The following is a 22,765-nucleotide window of genomic DNA, read 5'->3' as shown; positions in this document are numbered from 1 at the left end:
TAGCTTCGCCACAGATGCATGTGATGCCTATGGGAATTGAGTCGCCTGTAGATGTGTTTCAACAAATGTTCTGCAGAAGGAGTATCCGGGATATTTTCCAGATTGTGTGACAACAATATCACAGGCTCACAGGTTGAAACAGGAACAACAGGAAGTTACGCAGCAGGGAGAAGACCTTGATGTCCAATTAGCTGACACAATTTTTGAAAAGATTGTTCAAGAAGAGAGAATGGGGGGAGAATGCAGCTGTAGTTTTTAGCTCAAGGCTGGTGATCGAGTAACAGACAAATGATTTGCAAATTAAGCAGTTATATCAGACCACAAACTCAGGAACAGAGGCAGAATGTATTACCAAACATTATTAAGTGAAGTGTAATATTTAAATGAGAAAATGACGACTTTGTCACACTTCAGCAAATGAAAACTGGAAGGAAGCACATCCGATTGTAATACCATTTGTTGACAGAATGTTATCCAGAGAATGACTCATGAAATTACATCTGTAAAAAAAAAATGTCGCTCATATCAAGTGATAGGAAAGCTACAAAAAATTGATTAAACCAGCACCTTTAATTCCAATTCAAGCATTTGAGGAATCATTTACAAGGGTCATTATAGATTGTGTAGGATACATCCCTAAGACTAAAAGTGGAAATCAATTCTTGCTGATAATAATGAATGTTCCTTCAAGGTTTTCCTGATGTGGTACCTTTGAGGAACATTACAAGAAAGAGAATTGCGGAGGAGTTTACTTTTTTTTAAAAAAAACAAGATATGGTTTGCCAAAAGTACTGCCCCTAGTGAAGCAAGTGATGCTCCCAGCAAACCGAAATTCAAGAAAACCTTACAGGAATCCAAAAGCGCCTGGATTCCCAGTTCCGTCAGACCCAGCCATCCCTGCATTGAGCAGTGTTCCATATTTATGGCAATAGCGCATATTCTCCAAACATTTCAACTACTCACTGAGTGTCTGTCAGCTGTCAAGCGAACACCCATTGGGTTCTTTGCAACCCAACAAGCCATCGACATCATACGCCTATGTCAGGTCACTATTACATCAAATAATCCAATTTACTGTGCTATTCCTGTCATGCTGAACACTGCCACTCCACCCATGTCCGATCCGACATTACTGAGGTAGCTGCTTCTTCATTACCAATTTCTGTGACACCATTCAGGTCAGCAGTTTCCATATCGCAAACCCATCCAAGCCTCCAATTGCCTGCTGGGAAGCACGAGTTCTGACAGCTCTGCCTCACTCAGCCACCATAGTGGGGGAATTCAACCACCACTACACTGACTGGGGTTATTTAGCTCACACATTGTTGGCGAACAGCTCCTAGAATGGACCTCCAGAAGTGACCTCACCTTGTTTCATTACCATTAGAGGCAGGGAACTATATGGCCTTCCCTCTGCTGGCTCCGTTCCCTTGACGGTCACCCTCACCATGCACAGTGCTCAGTCCTGGATTAGTTACCATATGGTCAGCACAAGCTATTGCTCAACCACATTCACATTTTCCTTCCCGCCTTCAGCCCTTCAACAAAGGTGCAATGGAACTTCTGGAAACTGTAAAACATGCACGAGAGCTTGGAGCACATCAATGCAACTATATCCCCGTGCTCGTGCCCAGCTGCTTCCGTTCTGCACAAGAATCACGAGCTCAGTTGCACTCCCAAAACCATTTCCATACCAAAACCTGGAAAAAGTCTCATACTGGCAGCCAGCCATCGAACAATTTCATTGCTTTCAGTGTACATCAATATCTCTGCGCATTTATCCTGCAAAAACATATCTCCAGATTAGAACCATGCTGAATATCGACCAAGCTGGTTTCCATAAGAGGTGCAGCACATGTGATCAAGTTTTGTAACTTACCCCCTACATAAGAAATGGCTTCCAAAAGAAGCTTGAGACCAGGAGTGGTGCTGCTGAAACACACAGCTGCTTGGAATAGAGTGTGGAACATCGGACTGCTCCTAAAACTACCAAGAGTGCTTACAGCCTGGATCAAGGCAGCTGTTGACACAGCCTTTCGCAACAGACGAGTTCAAGTCCAGTTTATCTATGTTGATGCCATTTCTTGTCCGACCCAAGCCACATTGATCTGCACCATGCACTATATCCTTGGCAACGGCGTTATAAAGTTGAGGGCTACTGCAGAACATGACAACTTCAATTCTTCTCGATCTCTATCCAGAATATTCCACCTCCATAGTGCCAGTGCCAGAATAGAATTGCATATTTACATGGGTAGTCAGACACTAAAGCATGATCCCAACACAACATACTTGGGTGTGGCTCTAGATGGGTGTCTGTCCTATCGGGATCATCTGAAGAAAACAGCAGCAAAGTTAAAAACCAGAACCAACATCTTGATGAAACTTGTTGAATCTAGTTTGGGTCCTGCTGCCACAACACTCTGGCCCTCAGCATTTGACCTATCATATACCGCTGCAGTGTACTGTGCAACTGTCTCGCACAGATCATTATATACACACACACATCTTGCTGAAACTGACTTGAATGCAACAATGTGGTTCATAACTGCAATTCTCAATTCAACGCCCCTCCCATGTCTTCCTGCCCTCGCAAGCATCAGTCTCTCTCACATCCGCTGACTGATGGAAACCCACACATTGGTTGAAACCATCCGTATGTGAACCTCACTTTCCACTACACAATCATATATTCAATCCACCAACTTCCAACTTCCCATTTCGGTGCTCCATTTGAAGTAATCTCCCTCAGAGTTTCATCAGCAGACATCCTTTGGGCCAAGGGCCAGGAAAAAACAGACAGGTCACTAATACACTGCTTGTGACTAACCCCAGCTTTGTCCTGCCATGGTAGGAGTGGCCATGGTTATACAGATTTGTGCCAAGCCAGGGTCCCTGTGCAGCAAAGGTCCGCAGGCGTAAAGGGTATAAACCCCTTTATGAACTTGTGGAGAGGCGCAAACAATGCTGCACACAGCTGAGGAATGTCCCCTCTTCAGGCAAAGTTGTGACTAAAAACTGTAAGTTCACCTAATGGGAGCTGATCACTTGGCTCCAGAGAGTTGCATTCGCTAAATAATTTCAAATATCCCCATGTTTATTGTTTGTGTGCATGTATGTAGCCACACTTTTCTGACAGAGACAGGAAACAATTGAAAAAAACAAGGCTCAGCATGTCTGGCAGCATCTGAGAAGAGAAACAGATTTACCATGTAGAGCCTGTTTGACTCCTCTTGAGAGCTTTTTTTTATTGTTAATGTTTGTAGATTTTCCTCATACATACAAAATGAGGTGTTTATTGATTCTGTATGTGTTTACATAACCACATATTTGTTATTCTACAGACATAGCAGTGACATTTTGGAAAATTGTCAGGGTCACGACAAACATTTGTGTAGATCCATCAGGGAGAGAAGGGAATGGTATCTTGCTTGCCTTCTGAGTTAACCTGGTTATAGACCTGCTCATTAGTCCCGGAAAATAACAATTATGGCTGACGGTGTTACGTAGATATCACTCTCATGTAGCTGAGTCCGTGCTCCCTCATTTTGTCTATTCAACAATCAAGGTTCAATGTTAGCATTACTACTTGCCACTAGGATATTGTCGAAGCCCCACTGCATTTACATGGACTGCTTCACGCTCATAGGAATGATGAATGGTGCTGAACATTGTCCAATCATCAGTGAGAATTCCCACTTCTGGCTTTATGAAGGAAGGAAGGTCATTGATGAAGCAGCAGCTGAAGATGGTTGGGCCGAGCAAAAAACCCTGAGGAACTCCTGCAGTGATGTCCTGGAACTGAAATGACTGAACTCCAACTACTACCACCATCTTCCTTTGTGCTAGGTATGACTCCAGACAGCGGAGGCTGTTCCCGTGATTCCCATTGACGCCAGTTGTGTTGGGGCTCCTTGATGCCATACTTGGTCAAGTGCGGTTTTGATGTCCAGGGTTGTCACTCTCCCCTCACCTCGAGATCTCAGCTGTTGTGTCCATGTTTGAACCAATGCCGTAATGAGGTCAGGGGTTGAGTGAAACTGATGGAACCAAAACCGATGGTCAGAGAGCAATTATTGCCCCTTACCCTTTTCCAAGGGCATTTAAGAGGCAGCCACATTGCTGTGGTTTGGATTCATATTTGGGGCAGATCAGGTAAAGGCAACCAGTTTTATTTCCTTAAAGTGAATCATTCGTGAACCAAATAGGCTCATTTAAAAAGAAGGCATGAGTGATAGTGATGGACATCATCAGCATCAGGTGTATAAGTCGTGTTTTTGTTGAATTTTAATTTACCATCTACCCTGGTTGGATTTGAAACCAGCTCCCCCACATTAGCCTGGTTTCTACAAAGCTAGTCTAGTTACATTGCCACTATGAATTCGTCCCCTCTTGGTTGAGATTAGACTGATGGGGAAGTAATTGGTTGGGCTGGGTTTGTGACACTTTCTGTGGAAAGGAGTTACTTAGTTTACCATATTTCTGGGCAAATGCCAGTGTTGTAGGCTTACTGGTACAGCTTGGCTAGGGGTGGCAAGCACATGGTCATAAGTCTTCAGAACTAATGCTGGAGCCCTTGACAAGCGCCCAATAGCTTTGCAGCATCCAGTGCCTTCTACATTTCATTCATGACACGTGGAGCGAAGCATATTGGATTAAAAGTACACCAGCAATTCAAGGGACATTTGGAGGAGGCCGAAATGGATTATCCACTCGGCAATTCCAGGTGAAGATGGTTGCGATTGCTCCTGGCTTTTAGTGCACTGATGTGCTGGGATCCACATCATTGAGGGTGGGATATTTGTCGAACGACTCACCCCATGGATTTCTTAAATTTTCCATCATTCACCACTGGATGTGGCAGGACTGCAGAGCTTAGACCTGATCCGTTGATTGTGGGATCGCTTAGCGCTGTCTATTTCTTGATGTTTGTGTGGCTTTTCATGTACATAGTCCTGTGATGTAGTTTTCTCACGCTGAAATCGCATTTTTAAGTATGGCTGGTATGCCTTCCTGCATTTCAGTTGGAAACATAGTAGATTGGCCAATGTGATTGTATTGGACAGTGGGGGATCAGTTTACAGATTGTATATAAATGCAGTTGTGTTGCTTCTGATGGTTCACCACGCTTCATGGTTGCCCAGTTTTGAGTAGGTACTTCTGTTCACAATCGGTCTCTTTTGGCAGGGGGTGGGGTTGGTGATGGAGATGTTTGGAATTCCTTAATGTGCAGTGGCGAATGATTGGAATTTAACTGCATTCACATAATCAAATATTGTAATCATATCATCACCCTTATCCCCAACAGCACCATCTCCATCATCATCATCATCATCATCACCATCTCCATCTCCATCATCATTATCATCATCATCACCATCTCCATCATCATCATCATCATCACCATCTCCATCATCATCATCATCATCATCAGCTCCACAAAACGAGGATGGCACCTTTCAGGGTACAGGATTTGTGTGTCCACAGGAGCCTCAGCAGACCAACTCTGGAGCCAGCATGCAGAAAGGACAAGAATATGCCTGAGAAAGGGGATTTCTTGACTCAGGGTTCTGTTCTGTCTCCGTTCGCTTTTGTCACTTATCCACGGCAGATATTATGTGGTCAGCCTCTGGCTATGTTGCAGTTTGTTGGAAGAGGCAACTTCCTCTCAGACATGGATATCCTTTTGCTCTCATTTCACTATAGCCGTCAGAGTGACCTTAAAACTTTGTTTTTCTATGCTAACTCCTTGAGGTCAGGTGTCATCCTCAAGTTTTGAAAAGAGGGACTGTTTCAGAAGCTGATTGTTTGACACGTGGGTGGAATGTCCAGACCAGTGGGGCTGATTTCACATGGCCAGGGTTGTGATACTGGAGGAATTGCTTTCAGTGAGAATGCTGGGGTATGTTCACCTGCCTTCCCATTTGACTTTGATTATCTTGCAGAGATATAGCTGCTGAACATTCTCCAGAACACGGAGCTGTCTTTGGTAGGTGACATAAGCCTCACTGTCATATAGAAGGGATGTGACAATAAACGCATTGTAGGTCTTGCTCGGTATTTCTGACTTTTTTACACAGAAATCTACACTTCTGAAATGCCATCATTTTTTTCACTGTTTAAGAAGGGTGATAAATCATTCAGTGTGAACGATAGAGACATATCCCTTCTGTCCTCTGGGAGGAAGGTTCTCCCACGAATCCTCCTGAAGCTCCCCCTCCCAGTTAGTGAAGACATCCCTCCGGGGACCCAGTGCAGATTCCGATCATTCGGGCAAACCACACAGATTATCTTTGTCGCTCGACAGAGCTCTCAAAGGAAGATAACCTGTTTTGTCATGATGTTTTTGGGGGAATACATACTGACCAGGACATAGGGGGGAGCTCCCTTCTCTTTTTCGAGATAGTGTCATGGTATCTTTAACATCAGCCAAAAGTGTCGGCTTCCACCAGGCCTACAGACAACGTATTGCAGATTCTAACAACACTGTACTAAAATAAACATTCTCTTTATGTCCCTTCTGGCTCTTTCACCATTTAGTGTAAATCTTGTTAGTGTCCCTTGTTCCAGTGGAAACAGTTTATCCTTACCCTCTTTAAACTCCACATTCATTTAGATACCTCTGTTCAATTACTCTTTACCTTGACTGATCTCAGGAGAAAAAGTCCATCTTCTCCAGTCTCCCCATGGAACTGAAATCCCTCATCCCTGATACCATTCCAGTAATTCCGCTCTGTAACCTCTCCGAGACACTCACATCCTTTCTAATATGCAATGAACAGAATTAGACACAATTTCACAGCTGAGCACTAATTAGTGATGTATGAAACTTTAGCATAACTTCTTGCTTTTATATACTCTCTGTCCCTATTTTTAAAGTCACACACCCTCTGTGCATTGTAAACAAATCTATCAACTTGTTCTTCCAGTTATTAACAAGTGTGTACATGTAACTGCTCTGTTCCTGCAACCTGTATAAAATTGTCTCATTTACCTTATTTTCTGTCTACTTGTTCCTCCTCCCACACATTTTGGAATTAAATTTCCATTCCCTGTTTCTCTCCATTTCACCATGCTATGCATGTTATCCTGAAGCTTACTACTACCACCCCCCACCCCCTACTGTATACATTACCGGCATCTGTAAATACGAACATATGTCATTCAGCACCCCGATCCTGCTCCACTATTCAACAAGATCATGGATGATCTGACTGTGTTTCAAATTCTTAATTTCCATTTACCCCCGGTTACCCCTGATTCCCCTGATATTGAGAACCCACGTGCAGTTGCCTGAAAATTATTCAATGAACCCGCCTGCACTGCCTTATGAGGCAAAGTGTTCCAAAGTCACACAGCATGAGAAAAAATAAAACCTCATCAGATATGTAATAAAAGAGCAATCTCTAATTTTAAAACCGTTCCCTCCAGTTCTAGAAGTTAAGTCATTTGTATAGACTCCGTTTTAATTTGTACGTGTCATAAAGAGCAGTACACCTGCTGTCTATCCCCGAGTAACCTCACTTCAAACTCGTCTCAAATCTGAATAACCATCGGCCACCTCTTCTCTCTGCGTTCTGCCTCTTCGCCAAATTCACATCCAAACTGTCACTGATCCTTTAATCCATGGGGTTCAGTTTCTATTCACAACTCCATTAAATGACATTTGATCACACTTTCTTCATAGACATAACATAAAGCCTACTTCCCTCATCAACACTATCGTTACTTAGACAAAGGCCTACATTAAGCTTATCAGATATGAATTCCAATTGACACATCCATGCTTCTGCTCATTAATAAACCTGATTTTCTTACAAATAATCACGTTCATGATTATATACTCCAGAAAAGTTCCAATCATCGACATTAACCTGGCTGCTCTATAGTTGCAGAGCGTATCCCTCTCTCCTGTCATTTAAAAGGGGGTGGGACATTTGGAAACCTTCAGTCCTCTGGCACCACACCCAAATCCAAGGAGGGGTGAAATATTATGGCCAGAGCTTCGGCTATTTCCCCTATTCATTCCCTCAGCTACCCTCATAGATCCCACCCAACCAGGTAAATGTTCGACTTGATTGTAATATCAAAATATTGGATTGAAAGAGGTTAACGGCACATGTTTTTCAGTGACTGTAATTAATGACACTCTTCATGGTTCCTAAATGTGCCACTAGAGGCTTTGCCTCTTCTATTAATAAGGGACTCCTTTCAACGTGTTATCTCATAGTGTCAGGGGGAGCATCACCTCTGACACCGACAGGTATCAGCGGCTCAAGAGAGAGGGAAAGGAGAGAGCAGAAGCTGTGAACAATAATTGGAACGTTCCAACAATGGATCAGAAGCTGTGAACAATAATTGGAACGTTCCAACAATGGATCAGAAGCTGTGAACAATAATTGGAATGTTACAACAATGGATCAGAATCTGAGAACAATAGATTGGAATGTTACAACAATGGATCAGAATCTGAGAATATTAGATTGGAATATTACAACAATGGAAAGGAGTTTGTCCTGGGGATTGATCATGCTTATTGAACCTTATGCGGCCCGTTGCCATTAGATAAGCGCATCCAATACATGCTTCAGGTTATTCAAGCAGGGTATTATCCCATCCTCGCTATTGTTGGTGTTACTGGTAAGTTTATCTGTCCATATATTTCTTTTATAAACCGCATGAACTTCATTATTATCCCTGTCATTTGAACTTTCAGGATATGGGATCTCTTGTCTTCACTTTTTCTCAGAAGCTCCACTTCTGAATACTTGAATCAACGAGCCTCCCTGACCTATATCTGAGGTAGAACCAGGCTGTTCACACCAAGTGCGATCCGTTTGGCCTTGAGCTGATTGCTAATCCGGTAGTCTCTCCATTCCCAATCTTTCCCCATCCCAAATATCACTCATCAACGCTCTGCCTCAGCCCGGCTACTGAGAAAACCCTCATCTATGCCTCAATCAAGGCTCGACTGTTCCAATGTTATTGTGGTCACAGTCTCAGTAACCAACCTTAATAAACCCCAGCTCATCCCAAACTATCCTGCCCATATTATAATTCACAACAAATCCCTTTCAGCCATCATCCCTATGATAAAACTCCAGCATTGATTCCTGTTGGTAACACCACAATTTTAACATTATCACTCTTATGATTTGCTCCCTCCATGGCCTCACCCCTCCGATTTATCCCAATCCGTCTGTCATTTTCCTGTATTCCTGCATTTTTTTCCTTTTAAGGTTTATGCAGCTTAGTTTTAAAGTTAATATGTTTCACTCAATATCTCCTCGCGGACATTAAGCTGGCTTTTGTAGCGGTCACTGGTGAGGGAGTTACGATGCTCAAACCATGAAATGGTGTGGGCCGCGCTGTCATTCACTTTGCAGTGTCTCCCACCTGGTGCTTCATGTCCGTCAGCCAGTTTCATCAGCTTTGTGACTTGGTGTTTGCCTGTCCATTGAAAGCCTGCGTTAGTCAGTGTCAACTGAACCTTTCCAGTGACGCCCACGTGCATGAAATAATTAAATTTAGAAAAATATGGATTGAGAATTATTTCAGTTACCAGACTTTTGACACCACTCCCTCCCCCGCCGTCCCACCCCCACCTCCACCCCATCCCCCTCTAGCGCTATTGAAAAGACCAGGCATTTAACTTGCAGCTGAGGGGCTCTGACTGATTTTTGCAATTGGAAAGTTAGCGGAGGTGCTGTGGATGTTTTTTTCTGGAGCTGCTGTTCTTAGCTGCTGCGTATATTCAGGACGGACAGATGATTAGGTGACCCAGCTCTGGATGAGTTATGGGCTCTATAGTTACCAAGCATGATTTAAACATGATAAACACGTGGCGCAGAGGCTGCAGAAAGGGGAATCTCAGCAAAGAGGGAGGAAGAGGGGGGGTTCTGCCATACCTATCCATGGATTTCTAAGAACACTTTACCAAACTATGCCGAGCCCAGGGTAAGAGCGTGAGGCAACTCTGATTCAACAAGGGGTGGCCACAGAGCTGTGTCACCTCCATCAACATGACTAGCTGCCTCGCACCAGGGTGAGGACGGTGATGTCACTTGCAGTTAATGTCAGCGTTCCATTGAACTTCTATGGATGTGGAGCTTTGCAGACAGGAGCAGATGGCCTATCCATCAATTTCAAGCACGCTGTCCGTCCTACTATCCGCAAGGTGATGGAGACCATCTTTGCTGGGTGAGGCGAATACATCTTTTTGTCCCTCAGCAGGGAGAAGCATGATGAGAGACCTCATTGTTTTTCCCAAGAAAAAGGGTTTCCCAATATTGTACGCAACCCCACTGAGCCCCATGTCAAATGTCCAGTAATTGAAATAACTCTCAATCCATTTTTTTCTAAATGTATTTATTTCATGACTGTGGATGTTACTATCTAATTGCCCTTGTTAAGTTAATAGTGAGCTGTCATAATGTACAGTAGCGAAGTGACAATGCACAGTACATCATTTTGTTGAAAGATCAACATCTTAGCAGCAGCCACAATACCATCATTCTGAAGTAGTCACCATCTTCCATCCTCATTCAGAACCAGAAGTTGGCCTCTTGGAGGCCGAGGTTGCCCCCTCGACACATGGCTCAAAACGGACACAAACTCAACACTCCCACCGCCAAAAGGCCACGTGAAATAAAACCAGCAAACCGGGTGCAATGCAGCCACCAGGGACATCTTGGAGCAGAACATGGTTCTGATGAAGTATTGCTTCTGATTCCTGAACCGCTCGGAGTGAAACCTCCACTGCACGCAGGGGCAGGTGTTCAAGTTCATGGTGTTCTGCTGCACCCTTCGTACTGTTAAGAAGTAGAGACAAATAAGGAAGCCGTCAATTGCTTTATGCAGTGAGGCACTGCAGAGTAATTTATGTCACTTATGTCTACACTGGCCAACTGGCGAGAGCAATGGAGTTGCGATGTCTGTCACATTCATTGCTACTGACAGCACCATTGCTCTATTAGAATTGAGCTGCAAGTGCTCCTGCATCATGCTCTACACCTTTGTTGGCGTTAGGAATGAGTTTTAGCTTTAAAGTTTAAGTTTGATTTATATTTCATTATTGGTGTTAAGAAAATGTCAAGTAGTGTTTTAGTATCACTTTAACAACTGTCTGCATTTCTAATGAGCTTTACGATGCTGAGAAGTTACAGCAATCAAGAGCAGGAAAAAAAGTACCGCTGCCAAGAAACGGGGATTCCGAGAGGCAGCCCAATCCCCTGTTCGCCTGCACCCCCCCCCCCCCGCCCCCCACCACCCCCCCACCACACACACACACAAACACACACACATAATGCATAAAACCCAGCAGTTTGAGTTCAATTTGAGGACAGATGACAAGAGTGACTGCATTCAGGGGATAGGGAACAACAAAGAGAATCATTTTTCCAAAATAACCAAAATGCCCAAAAGCAATAAAGGTGAGACAGAATCCGGACAATGTCCCAAGAAGTTTTTCTAGTCAAAGTAAGAACAAGAACCTAGGACATGCGTGTTAAGTGAATTTATAAATAAGGAGCTGAGTGGAATGCTCCAAGCATCAAATTTAAATGTTAAAAAAAATCTGCAGGGAAAAAAAAATAACATGATAAAAAAGTCCTTAGAGTCAGAAGTTCCAACTAAACAACTGAATGCCTGGAACACTTGCCTATGGCAATGTTAAGCAGCAGTACTGTTGAGGACGAGTGCATAGAAGACAGCTTGAGTGAATGAGATGACAAAGGGAAGAGGAGCATTGGAAGGAGAGCTCAAAACTCTGGTGGTGGTCACTTGTGGAAGGCATCTGAGAGAAAGTGTCAGTGTGGGAGATGTTTCCAAAGTGGGTTCTTGGAGAGTGGAGATTGGAAAACCTCTTGTACAAGATAGAGAACAGTGAGAACGGTGATTCAAGGTGGGACAAGCAACTGGCAGGATTTCAAATAAGATCCATTGCATGTCTTCGAAATGGATTTGTCACTTGGATTCAGTGTGGTGTGTCTGAGTACAAGGATCATTTTGGTTTACATGGACTCTGTTCTTACTGTGAACATTAAAGTAGAAGATAGTCTGTATGACTTGTGTAAACTTTACATATCTATCCATCTATATATATTATATATATATTTATATATGTAAATTTATATATATGTATATATTGTGTATATATATTTATATATATATGTATATTTATATTTATATAGAGAGAGAGAGTTGTGGGTGAAAGAACATTGTACTATAGTTCATCTTGTCTTGTTTAAGAGCTGTTTTTTTTGTTAAAACTTCATTACCTGCCTCCTGTGATTCTGCTCAGTAGCCCAGCTCCACCTATCTGGGTCTGCCCAGCTGCATCCCATCCAGGTATCCTGCTCGTCCAGTTGCAACATCAGCTGAGATGATAACAAAATCTTCACTATCACGAGGGCATAGGCAAATTCACCAGAAATCCGGAAGACACCTCAGGAGGAGGAGGCAGGGTGGATGATTTATGGCCGCCTTAGACCCAGACAGGCTGTGAAGAGTGCCAAATACAACTCTGACGGCCTTTGGATAACTTCCTTATCCCACCACGGTCCACTGTTACAACCATCTGAGACACGCCATCACAGCTTCCCCTCGTTCACCATTCTGTAATAAAAATCAGTAACACAAACTTGTTCATTAACTTCATTATCCAACACCTCCGATCCTTGTTCACCATTGTGTAATAAAAATCAGTAACACAAACTTGTTCATTAACTTCATTATCCAACACCTCCGATTATACAGACAAGACTGAACTATTCACCCTTCTGAGTCGATTGGTGCCTGTCCTGTATGTTCCCTTGGCTTACCTAGTGCTCCTACATGCTGCTTCTCCAGTGGCGGAAGCATCACTGGTGGAAGGATGCTAAATTTCATTGGGGGAGGCTGCAGATAGTCTTGCTGGACACCCTGGAGCATTTTAGGGACTTGAGGGCTCAGACAGGGATTGCACCACCTCTACATGGGCAGCATGAGTCTGGGTAACAGCAAGGACACTAGCGGAGTGGGTTTGAAGGGAGAACAAATTCTGTCAACCCGAGAGAGGAGAGCAGGTTCGGTGCTCCAGGGAGACACTGTCACTCCCGTCAGCGATCCTGGATGCTTCATGGAGCACAGGTAGCTGGGCTGCTGGGAGAATCTGCATGTCACTTTGAGCACTGAGATCCACAGCCATGATGACAGCAGTCTGACACTGCATGGCATCAAGCATGGATCCCAGGAGCGCAATCTGAGCTTCAACTGCGGCAATGAGACTTTAGATCGATTCGGCCTGCACTGCAGTGGAAGCTGAGTCACTGTCCACCAGATACTGTATCACAGCAGCACCAACTGGCACTGTCATGGAGTTAGTATCCACATCCATAGGGCCCAACAAAGGTCTCATCTGAGTCCCCTGTACTAGAACCTGTTTGTGATCACACCCTCTTGTTGAGCTAGAACAGGAACTATCCTTTCCACATATCTTCTCTGCAGCCCATTGGTGCTCGGTAATTCACCACATACATATTCCGACTCTGCACTCATCTCTATTTTACATACAGGGACAATATTTCAGCTGGTGGCTGTGAGTTTCATATAAAATGACAGGGCTTCAACATCAGTGCTGTCACGTTTCTCTCTTCCCCCCCACCAACCCCCCCCCCGTCTTTCCCATCCTCACTCTCTCCCTTCCTCTCCCCCACACCCCCCACTCTCTCTCTGTCTTTCTAGCCCCACCTGTCTCTCCCCCTATGTCTCAGTGGGGGGCCTGTCCGTTTTTGGCTGGCATTGCCAGGTTTTATATCAGAAGTGGGGGATTGGGCTGTGGGGTTGTGGAGGGAATGGAAAGCAAGATGTTCATTGTCCCACCATCTGCAACTAGTGCATCATCCCAGTCAGAAAGGACATGAGGCAGGAACACTACATCATCCTGAACACTCTCAGTGATATCTAATGCATCAGACCCTGTCACAGCCGCTCCCATGATACAGAGAACCACTTACTTCCTCAAACACGGGATGAAGTTTTGCCTGGTCCCCTCTGGTCTCTGGGGCTCCCTGTGTTTAAGGGGGTCACGTTATCCAAACAGTAAGGGACGGCAGAATGTCAGTGATGGTGTTGTACCTGCCAAAGCTAAATTTCTGGAGTTCCTTTGAGATAGTGATTGATTTGTTTGAGGCTGGTGCCATTGGAAGCTGTGTGAGAGTGAGGCGATGAATGTGAATATTCGGCTTTTGCCTTGGCGTGTCCGAGACAGATGGGTGAGTGGTTGGTGTGCGGCGCGTTGAGCTGTGTGAGAAGTTGGTGCTGTTGTGGGGAGGACATGCCATGTGGAGATGAATTCACTGTAGTTACCCACCCCTGTGAGAACATTAAATTTCACCTGGCTCTGCTGATAGTTCCTCGAGGCCAGACGCCTTACATTGACCCCCCTCCCCCCGTCCCACCTGCTCCTATTCCCCTCGGAGGGCGTTTGTTTTGGGTCTGCAGCCCCCTCCATCTACGGGAACACGGACTCTCGCCCCCTATAAAACTTTATCTGACCTTGTGTCCCATTAACGCTTGTCAATTGCCTTAAATCTGTGACTTCTTATTCCTGAAATTTCAGCCACTTGAACAAGTTTCAGCTTAATCACTCTGATCAAAACATTCATGAATCTGAAATCTAGATTTAAACTCCCCTTACACTTAACTGCTCTAAAGAGACAACCCCAGCACTTACAATCTCTCCAGATGCTGGGATCCATTCAAATAAATCAGCACTGTATCTTCATCACATCATTCCATCCTTCCCAAAGTCTGATGATTAGAATTGGACAGATTCCTCCCACTGGGGTCTCACCAGTGCTGTGTATATAATTAAGAATTCCTCCTGACTTTTTTCATGTGTGAGTGTTTCTAAAGCCAAGAACACTGCATAATTTTATTTTTCAACTGCCTTCTGAACTTGTCCTGTCACATCCAAAGACCTTGTCTGCATTCCCATGGCTGGATTCTTTTGTCCTGCTACAGACAGGGACTTGGTGCAGACTCACCGCAGCTCAGCTGTTTGATATTTTTTATTTCTGTTCCTGCTGAAATTTTGAATATCCAATTGATAATTGAGTCTACAGAACATTGAGAGCTTGCTGCAAGAGCACTAATTCTCTGCGGGAGGAGAATGCATGAAGGTCGAAGAGTCAGTTGAGGCCACACAGAGCCACATAGCTGTCAACAACAGGGGTCACTTCTGCCTTAAAACCTGCGACAGTCAGCTAACCATTTACAGTTGTCTCTTGTCATGGGTGTGGCACCAGGTCACCTCCCAGTCAGAGAGGCTCAGGAGCAGCAGCAGCAGCACGAAGAATGCTGTGTACCAGGTAGATGGGCCCATAGGTGGGAGGAAGTTCAACGACAAGTGACTGCAAGAATGAGGTGCTGGAGATTCAGGCAATACCCATTGCAAAGTGTGTACAGAAGCAGTGTCAATAATCTAATCATGAATGAGAGACAATGCAGGAGGAGGCTGCGATTCTCAAGAGAGGTCGTGTTTGAGCTGTGGGCCCTTCTCCACAACGTTCTACAGGAAAGGTCACTCCAGAGACATACACTGCCATTGACACTGAAGCTCATTGTGGCTCTAATAAATTTCACAGCCAGTTATGTCCAAGTCTCTTGACTGAATTGTATGGCATCTCCCAGTGAGCTTTTCACAGGGGTATCCACACTGACCGTTGCTCTTTTCTCAAGGGTGGCCGAGTTAATCTCTTACGACACTGACACAGCATCTCAGACACAGATGGTGTCAGGGGTTGCCTCCATCACTGGCTTACCACTGTTACTGGGCATGGTCGGTCGCATTCACACTGTGATAAGAGTCCCACACTGAATGTAGACGACCAAATAAACAGAATGGAGTCCCACTCTTTGAATGTGAAGCTGCTCTGTGATGGTCATAATGTCAAACTGTTTCTAACTTTGCAAAATGACATTATTCATGTGCCGGAGGAGCTGATAATTTAAACATTGCACCTTGGTTACCTGGCCCAAGAGTTATAGTGAATCGCAGAGCTGGCACATTTAACATTTTCAAATGTGTACCCTTATATAGCGCATAGTGTTGGACCTTGGCCAGTGCCAGTCTGAAAAATTTGGTTCTGGACTATGCTACGCACTGGGCAACCGAGAGCTCTCAGCCAAGAAACAAGCGTCTTTCATGGCCCCGCAGCAGTTGTTGATCTTTGTCTCGGTGTGTGTCGGGAAGAGCCCGGAGAGCACAGCGTCCTATGTCACAAGTGCTGCTCGGGATGAACCCCGATTAAAAAAAAAACAAAACACTAACTCTCTCCGGGCCTTCTTTTTAAGAGGACATTCTAGTGGACAACAGTCTCTTCCCCACCAAGGATATGTTGAGGACAACGTGTACAGGATATGGCTTCTGCACATGCAGCAAGTGAGTGTCATGCAGGGCGTTAGCAACCACCAGACAAACAAAGTCATGACGCTTGTTTGAAAGTTCTGGGAAGAGACAAGCTGTCAAACGGCTTTGGCCATCTGCTCAGGGCACCAACCGACAGGATGCACCACCTCCTTTGCCCACAGGTCCTCGGGGACGTCACGTACAGACCACTTCCGGATGGACCTGTGGTCAGAGTTGTTTCTCTGCAGAACCATTTCCACGGGGGGTTAGGTGGTGTGACAAGGTGCAACTGCTTGTAGCAGCAAAGTGGCCAGGCCAATCCTTGGCACCACCAGGGATAGGGATATAAGGTAGGATAGATACATTTAACGAGGTTTCAGGGCATGTGGGTGTCGATGGGCACAGCAGGACGTCTTCGTGGCTAGAGACCAGTTCATCCAGCGTTGCGCCAGATGATTGATGCATCGGAAGACTGTAGCCCAAGACGTGGAAGGGAGAGGAGGAATTTTGAAACACCAAAGATACGGCAATACATCCATCTTGTATCCGAATGGCATGTCACCTATTAGGGAGGTTTTCTGGATGTCGCAACTCATATGTCGGGGTACAATGATAACTGTGGAGCCATATGTTGGTCAGACCGTGTAGGGAGGCTATGATCATTCTCTGGGGGAAGATTTGAATAATGAGCCCGATTAGTGAGCACAGAAAATTCTGCCATTGATATCTGCTGATTTGCACTGGTGCCATGCTCATCAACCACTGCTCCCACTCTATGCCCACACTTGTAACCACTGGAGTCTCTGGCCTAGTTCCTGCTGAGTGTGATAAGGCTGATGGTGCATCCTCGGACACACCTCCCTCCTTCCTCATGTCTGAGTTCTGACTCCTCTCCGGGGGAGGGGGAGGCAGGTCTGGGATGTGTGAGAGAATCATAATGCAGTCATGAGATGAGGCCATTAATGGCATCATCTTTCACAGTGACCTTCTTCCAAAGCTATCCCGGTACTTGGTCGCTGCCATTCACGGTCTCCCTGGTAATCACTCCGGTGCCTTGGAGTTACACATTACCATTCTGAACGAAGCTACCATTCCCAAATCCCAGCTCTCCCCAATCTCTCACCCCCAGACAGCCCACCTCACCAACTGCACAAATGCATCAACTTTGGCCCGCGTGAATTTGGGATGAGGGGACTCGCTGTAAATTCCACGTTCCGTGGATGGTTTCCGGCAATGTGCATTGCCGCCTTCTCCATAGTTGCAATAGCACAAAGAGTAGGTGTCCCACAGCCAGTCCTCTCGGGCATTGTGTGCCCTGTTCCCCTGCAAGGACAAGACAGGAAGGCGGTGTGGTAACTTATCGAGTAGCCATGATTGGAGATTCCTCCAAGAGTTCTACAGTTCATCCTCCTCATTGCCATCGTTTACCATTGGCATTGTTTGCTTCAACTTGGCGCTCTGTACAGGCTCCTGTTGAGCTGCTGAACATCATGTACCCTCTGCCTGCTCGAGACCTGACACCCTGTATGCAGCGATGCCAGGCTGCGTATCCAGTAGGGACATCTCACTCACCTTGGTGGATTGCAGAAATGCACTGAAGCACTTTTGAAACTGATTGTCTCCAGTGGAGCTGGTGACCTCCATTATCGACGTCAAACTCTATCTTGTGTTGGAGGGAATTTGGATGCTGCAGGGAACAGGATGTCCCTATGTGGACCTGGCTGTTCACGAGGCTGTCCAGGCCACGCTCTATGAAACCAGGCACTGGTGCCTCCCAGGAATCCGGACTCTGCTCCGGAAAGCGGGGCACTGCTTCCGCCTGGACTCCGGAGGGAACTGGATTATTCAGGGAACTGGATGTCCCTGTGTCTGTCCACCTCCGTCAGGAGAATGTACAGACTCTGCTCCGGCAAGCAGCGCACCGCTACCTCCGGGACTCCGGAGGGAACCTGGATTATTCAGGGAACTGGATGTCCCTGTGTGTGCCCACCTCCGTCAGGAGGATGTCAACACTCTGCTCCGGCAAGCGGGTCACAGCTGTCCCCTCTCAGCTGGCACCTCGCAAGACCAGCCATCCCGCCAGTGCGGACACCGGAGTGCGTGTGTGCCCCTTCGAGAGACAGAGAGCGGACCAGACTTCAAACTCGCTCGGCTCCAGGCAGGACTGAGCACTGCGGATGGCCGGGCCCTATCCGCCGTGTTCGTCGAGTTTGGAGGGTAAACCTCCCACCCGTGTGGAGGCGCCGGACGTGGGTGACCAAGGCAACTCCTGCTGGCCACCTGCGACCCTGGCTCAGAGAAGAAGGAAGATGGACTGACACACGTGAAGGTGTGGTGGGCCCCCGGCCGATAATGATCCTTCCGCAGGTTCCCCCAAGGAAACCTTTTTACGACTTTTACTTCCTCTAGATAGTCAAGTTTGATGGTCTTCTCGGTTCTCCACCAGGGCCATCGCCGACTCCGGCGGAGCCGATCCGAGGACCTCACTAAACCATCCAATCGATAATAGCGACGGGCGATGTGTACAAAGGGCAGGGACTTAAATCAACACGAGCTTATGGCCCGCACTTGCTGGGAATTCCTCGTTCATGGGGAAGTAATCGCAATTCCCAACCCCTATCACGAATGGGGTTCAACAGGTTACCCACACCCGGCGGCGAAGGGTAGACACACGCTGATCCATTCAGTGTAGTGCGCGCGCAGCCCCGGACATCCGAGGGCATTACAGACCTGTTATTGCTCAATCTCGTGTGGCTGGACGCCACTCGTCCCTCTAAGAAGTTGGACGCGGACCGCTCGGGGGTCACACGGAGGAGTCTCATTCGTGTTCGGAATTAACCAGACAAATCGCTCCACCAACTAAGAACGGCCATGCGCCACCACCCACAGAATCGAGGAAGAGCCATCGATCTGTCAATCCTTTCCGTGTCTGGGCCGGGTGAGGTTTCCCGTGTTGAGTCAAATTAAGCCGCAGGCTCCCCTCCTGGTGGTGCCCTTCCATCAATTCCTTTAAGTTTCAGCTTTGCAACCATACTCCACCCACCACCCCCCCCCCCCCCACCCCAGAACCCAGAGACTTTGGTTTCCCAGAAGCTGCCCGGCGGGTCATGGGAATAACGCCGCTGGATCGCTAGTCGGCATCATTTATGGTCGGAACTACGACGGTATCTGATCGTCTTCGAACTTCCGACTTTCGTTCTTGATTAATGAAAACATTCTTGGCAAATGCTTTCGCTTTGGTTCGTCTTGCGCCGGTCCAAGAATTTCACCTCCAGCGGCACAATACGAATGGCCCCCGGCCGTCCCTCTTAATCATGGCCCCAGTTCCAAAAACCAATGTCCTATTCCATTATTCCTAGCTGGAGTATTCAGGCGACCGGCCTGCTTTCAACACTCTAATTTTCTCAAAGTAAATGCTTCGGACCCCCAGGACACTCAGCTAACAGCATCAAGGGAGCGCCGAGAGGCAGGGGCTGGGACAGGCGGTAGCTCGCCTCACGGCGGACCGCCAGCTTGATCCCAAGATCCGACTATGAGCTTTTTAACTGCAGCAGCTTTAATATACGCTATTGGAGCTGGAATTACCTCGGCTGCTGGCACCAGACTTGCCATCCAATCGATCCTCATTAAAGGATTTCAAGTCTACTCATTCCAATTACAGGGCCTCGAAAGAGTCCTGTGTTGTTATTTTTTGTCACTACCTCCCCGAGTCGGGAGTGGGTAATTTGCGCGCCTGCTGCCTTCCTTGGATGTGGTGGCCGTTTCTCAGGCACCCTCTCCGGAATCGAACCCTGATTCCCCGTTACCCGTGGTCACCAGGGTAGGTACAGAAAGTACCATCAAAAGTTGATAGGGCAGATGTTCGAATGAGTCATCACCATCACGAGGACTTGCGATCTGCCCGAGGTTATCTAGAGCCACCAAAGCTGCCGAGCGGGCCCGGATTGGTTCTGGTCTGATAAACGCATTCATCCCCGCATGTGTCAGCGCTCGTTTGCATGTATTAGCTCTAGAATTACCACAGTTATTCAAGTAACGTTTGGAGCAATCAAAGGAACCATAACTGATTTAACGCAACCCTAACCCTAACCCCCTTCCCTAACCCTAACTCGCTAACCCTAAATGTAAACCCCTAACACGAACCCTAACACAAACACCCTAACCCTAATCCTAACCCCCAACTCTAACCATAACACTAACCCCCTAACCCTAACCCTAACCCCATAACCCTAACACTAACCCTAAACCCCTAACCCTAACTCTAACGCTAAGCCCCTAACCCTAAGCCCCTAAACCTTGCCCAAACTCAAAACCCACTAACACTAACCCTAACCCTAACTCCCGAACCCTAAACCTAACACTAACCCTAACCCTAACACTATCCCTAACCGTAACACCCTAACCCAAACCCCCAACACTAACCCTAACCCTAAACCCCTAACCCTAATGCTAACCCTAACACCCTAACCCCCTAACCCTAAATCTAACGCTAACCACCTAACCCTAACACTAGCCCACAAACCCTAAAAATAAACTCCTACTGCTAACCCCCTAACTGTAAATCTAACACTAACCCCCAACCCTAACACTAGCCCCCAAACCCTAACACTAACCCCCTAACATTAAATCTATCCCTAATCCCCTACACTAAACCCTGGCCCATAACCCAAACAATAACGCCGTAAACCTAATCCTATCCCCAACCCTAACTATAACACTAACCCCCAATCCTAAAATCTAACCCACTAACCCTAATCCTAACTCGCTAACCCTAAACATAAACCCCTAACATGAAACCTAACACAAACCCCCTAACCCTAATCCTGACCCCCAACTCTAACCATAACACTATCCCCCTAACCCTAAGCCTAACTCGCTAACCCAACCCTAACCCTAACCCTAAACAGCTAAACCTAACCCTAACACCTACCCCTAACCACTTAAGCCTAACCCTAACCCCCTAACCCTAAACCTAACCGCCAACACGAAGCCTAACTCTAACACCCTAACCCTAAACCTAACCACCAACCCTAACCATAACACTAACCCTAAACCTAACTCCCTAACCCAACCCTAACCCTAAACCTAACCGGCTAAACCTAACCCTAAGCCTAACCCCCTGACTGTAACCCTAACGCTAACCCCTACCCCTAACCCTAACCCCTTAACCCTAACCCTAACACACTAACCCACAACCCAAATCATAACCCCGATCCTTAAACCTAACGGTAACCCCTAACACTAACCCTAAATCTAACACCTAACCCTAACCCTTAATGCTAAACCTACCACTAACCCCTAATCGAGCCCTAATGCTAATTCTAGCGCTAACCCTAACCCTAAACCCAAACACCTAACCCTAACACCCTAACTCTAACCCAATAGCCCAAAACCAAACCCCCTAACACTAACCCTAACCCTAACACCGTAACCCTAACCCACACTATAAACCCGAACCCGAATCCTAACCCCTATCTCGAAACCTAATGCTAACCACTAACCCTAACCCTAACCTTAACCCTAACCCTAACTCTAACACCTAACCCTAAACCCTAATGATAACCCTAATAATAACCCCTAACCATGACCCTAATGCTAACCCTCGCTCTAACCCTAACCCTACCCCGAACAACTAACCCTAACCTCTAAACGTAACCCTAACCCTGACCATGACCCTGAACTTGACGCTGATGCTGACCCAGACACTAACCCTAAATCTAATCTGATAACCTCTAACCCTAACCCTAACCACCTAGCTCTAACCCTAACCCCCTAACCTTCATCCTAACCCTAACCCCGTAACACTCACACTAACCCTAACCCACAACCCAAACGCTAACTCCAAAACCTAACCCGAACCCTAACCCCTAACCGTAACCCTAATCCTAACCCCTAACCCTAACCCTAACCCTAACGAACAAACACTCAACCTAACCCAAACTATTGAACCCTAACCTTATCCCGAAACCCCTAATCCTAACGCTAACCCTAAACCCTAACTCAAACCATAACCCTAACCCCAACTGTAACACAAACCCTAACCCCTTAAGCCTAACCCTAACCCTACCCCGAACAACTAACCCTAACCCCTAAACGTAACCCTAACCCTGACCATGACCCTGAACTTGACGCTGATGCTGACCCAGACACTAACCCTAAATCTAATCTGATAACCTCTAACCCTAACCCTAACCACCTAGCTCTAACCCTAACCCCCTAACACTTCATCCTAACCCTAACCCCGTAACACTCACACTAACCCTAACCCACAACCCAAACGCTAACTCCAAAATCTAACCCGAACCCTAACCCCTAACCGTAACCCTAATCCTAACTCCTAACCCTAACCCTAACGAACTAACACTCAACCCAACC

This window comes from Carcharodon carcharias, chromosome 17, assembly GCF_017639515.1.
Source record: "Carcharodon carcharias isolate sCarCar2 chromosome 17, sCarCar2.pri, whole genome shotgun sequence".
NCBI lineage: Eukaryota > Metazoa > Chordata > Chondrichthyes > Lamniformes > Lamnidae > Carcharodon > Carcharodon carcharias.
Note: the sequence above shows the minus strand (reverse complement) of the source record.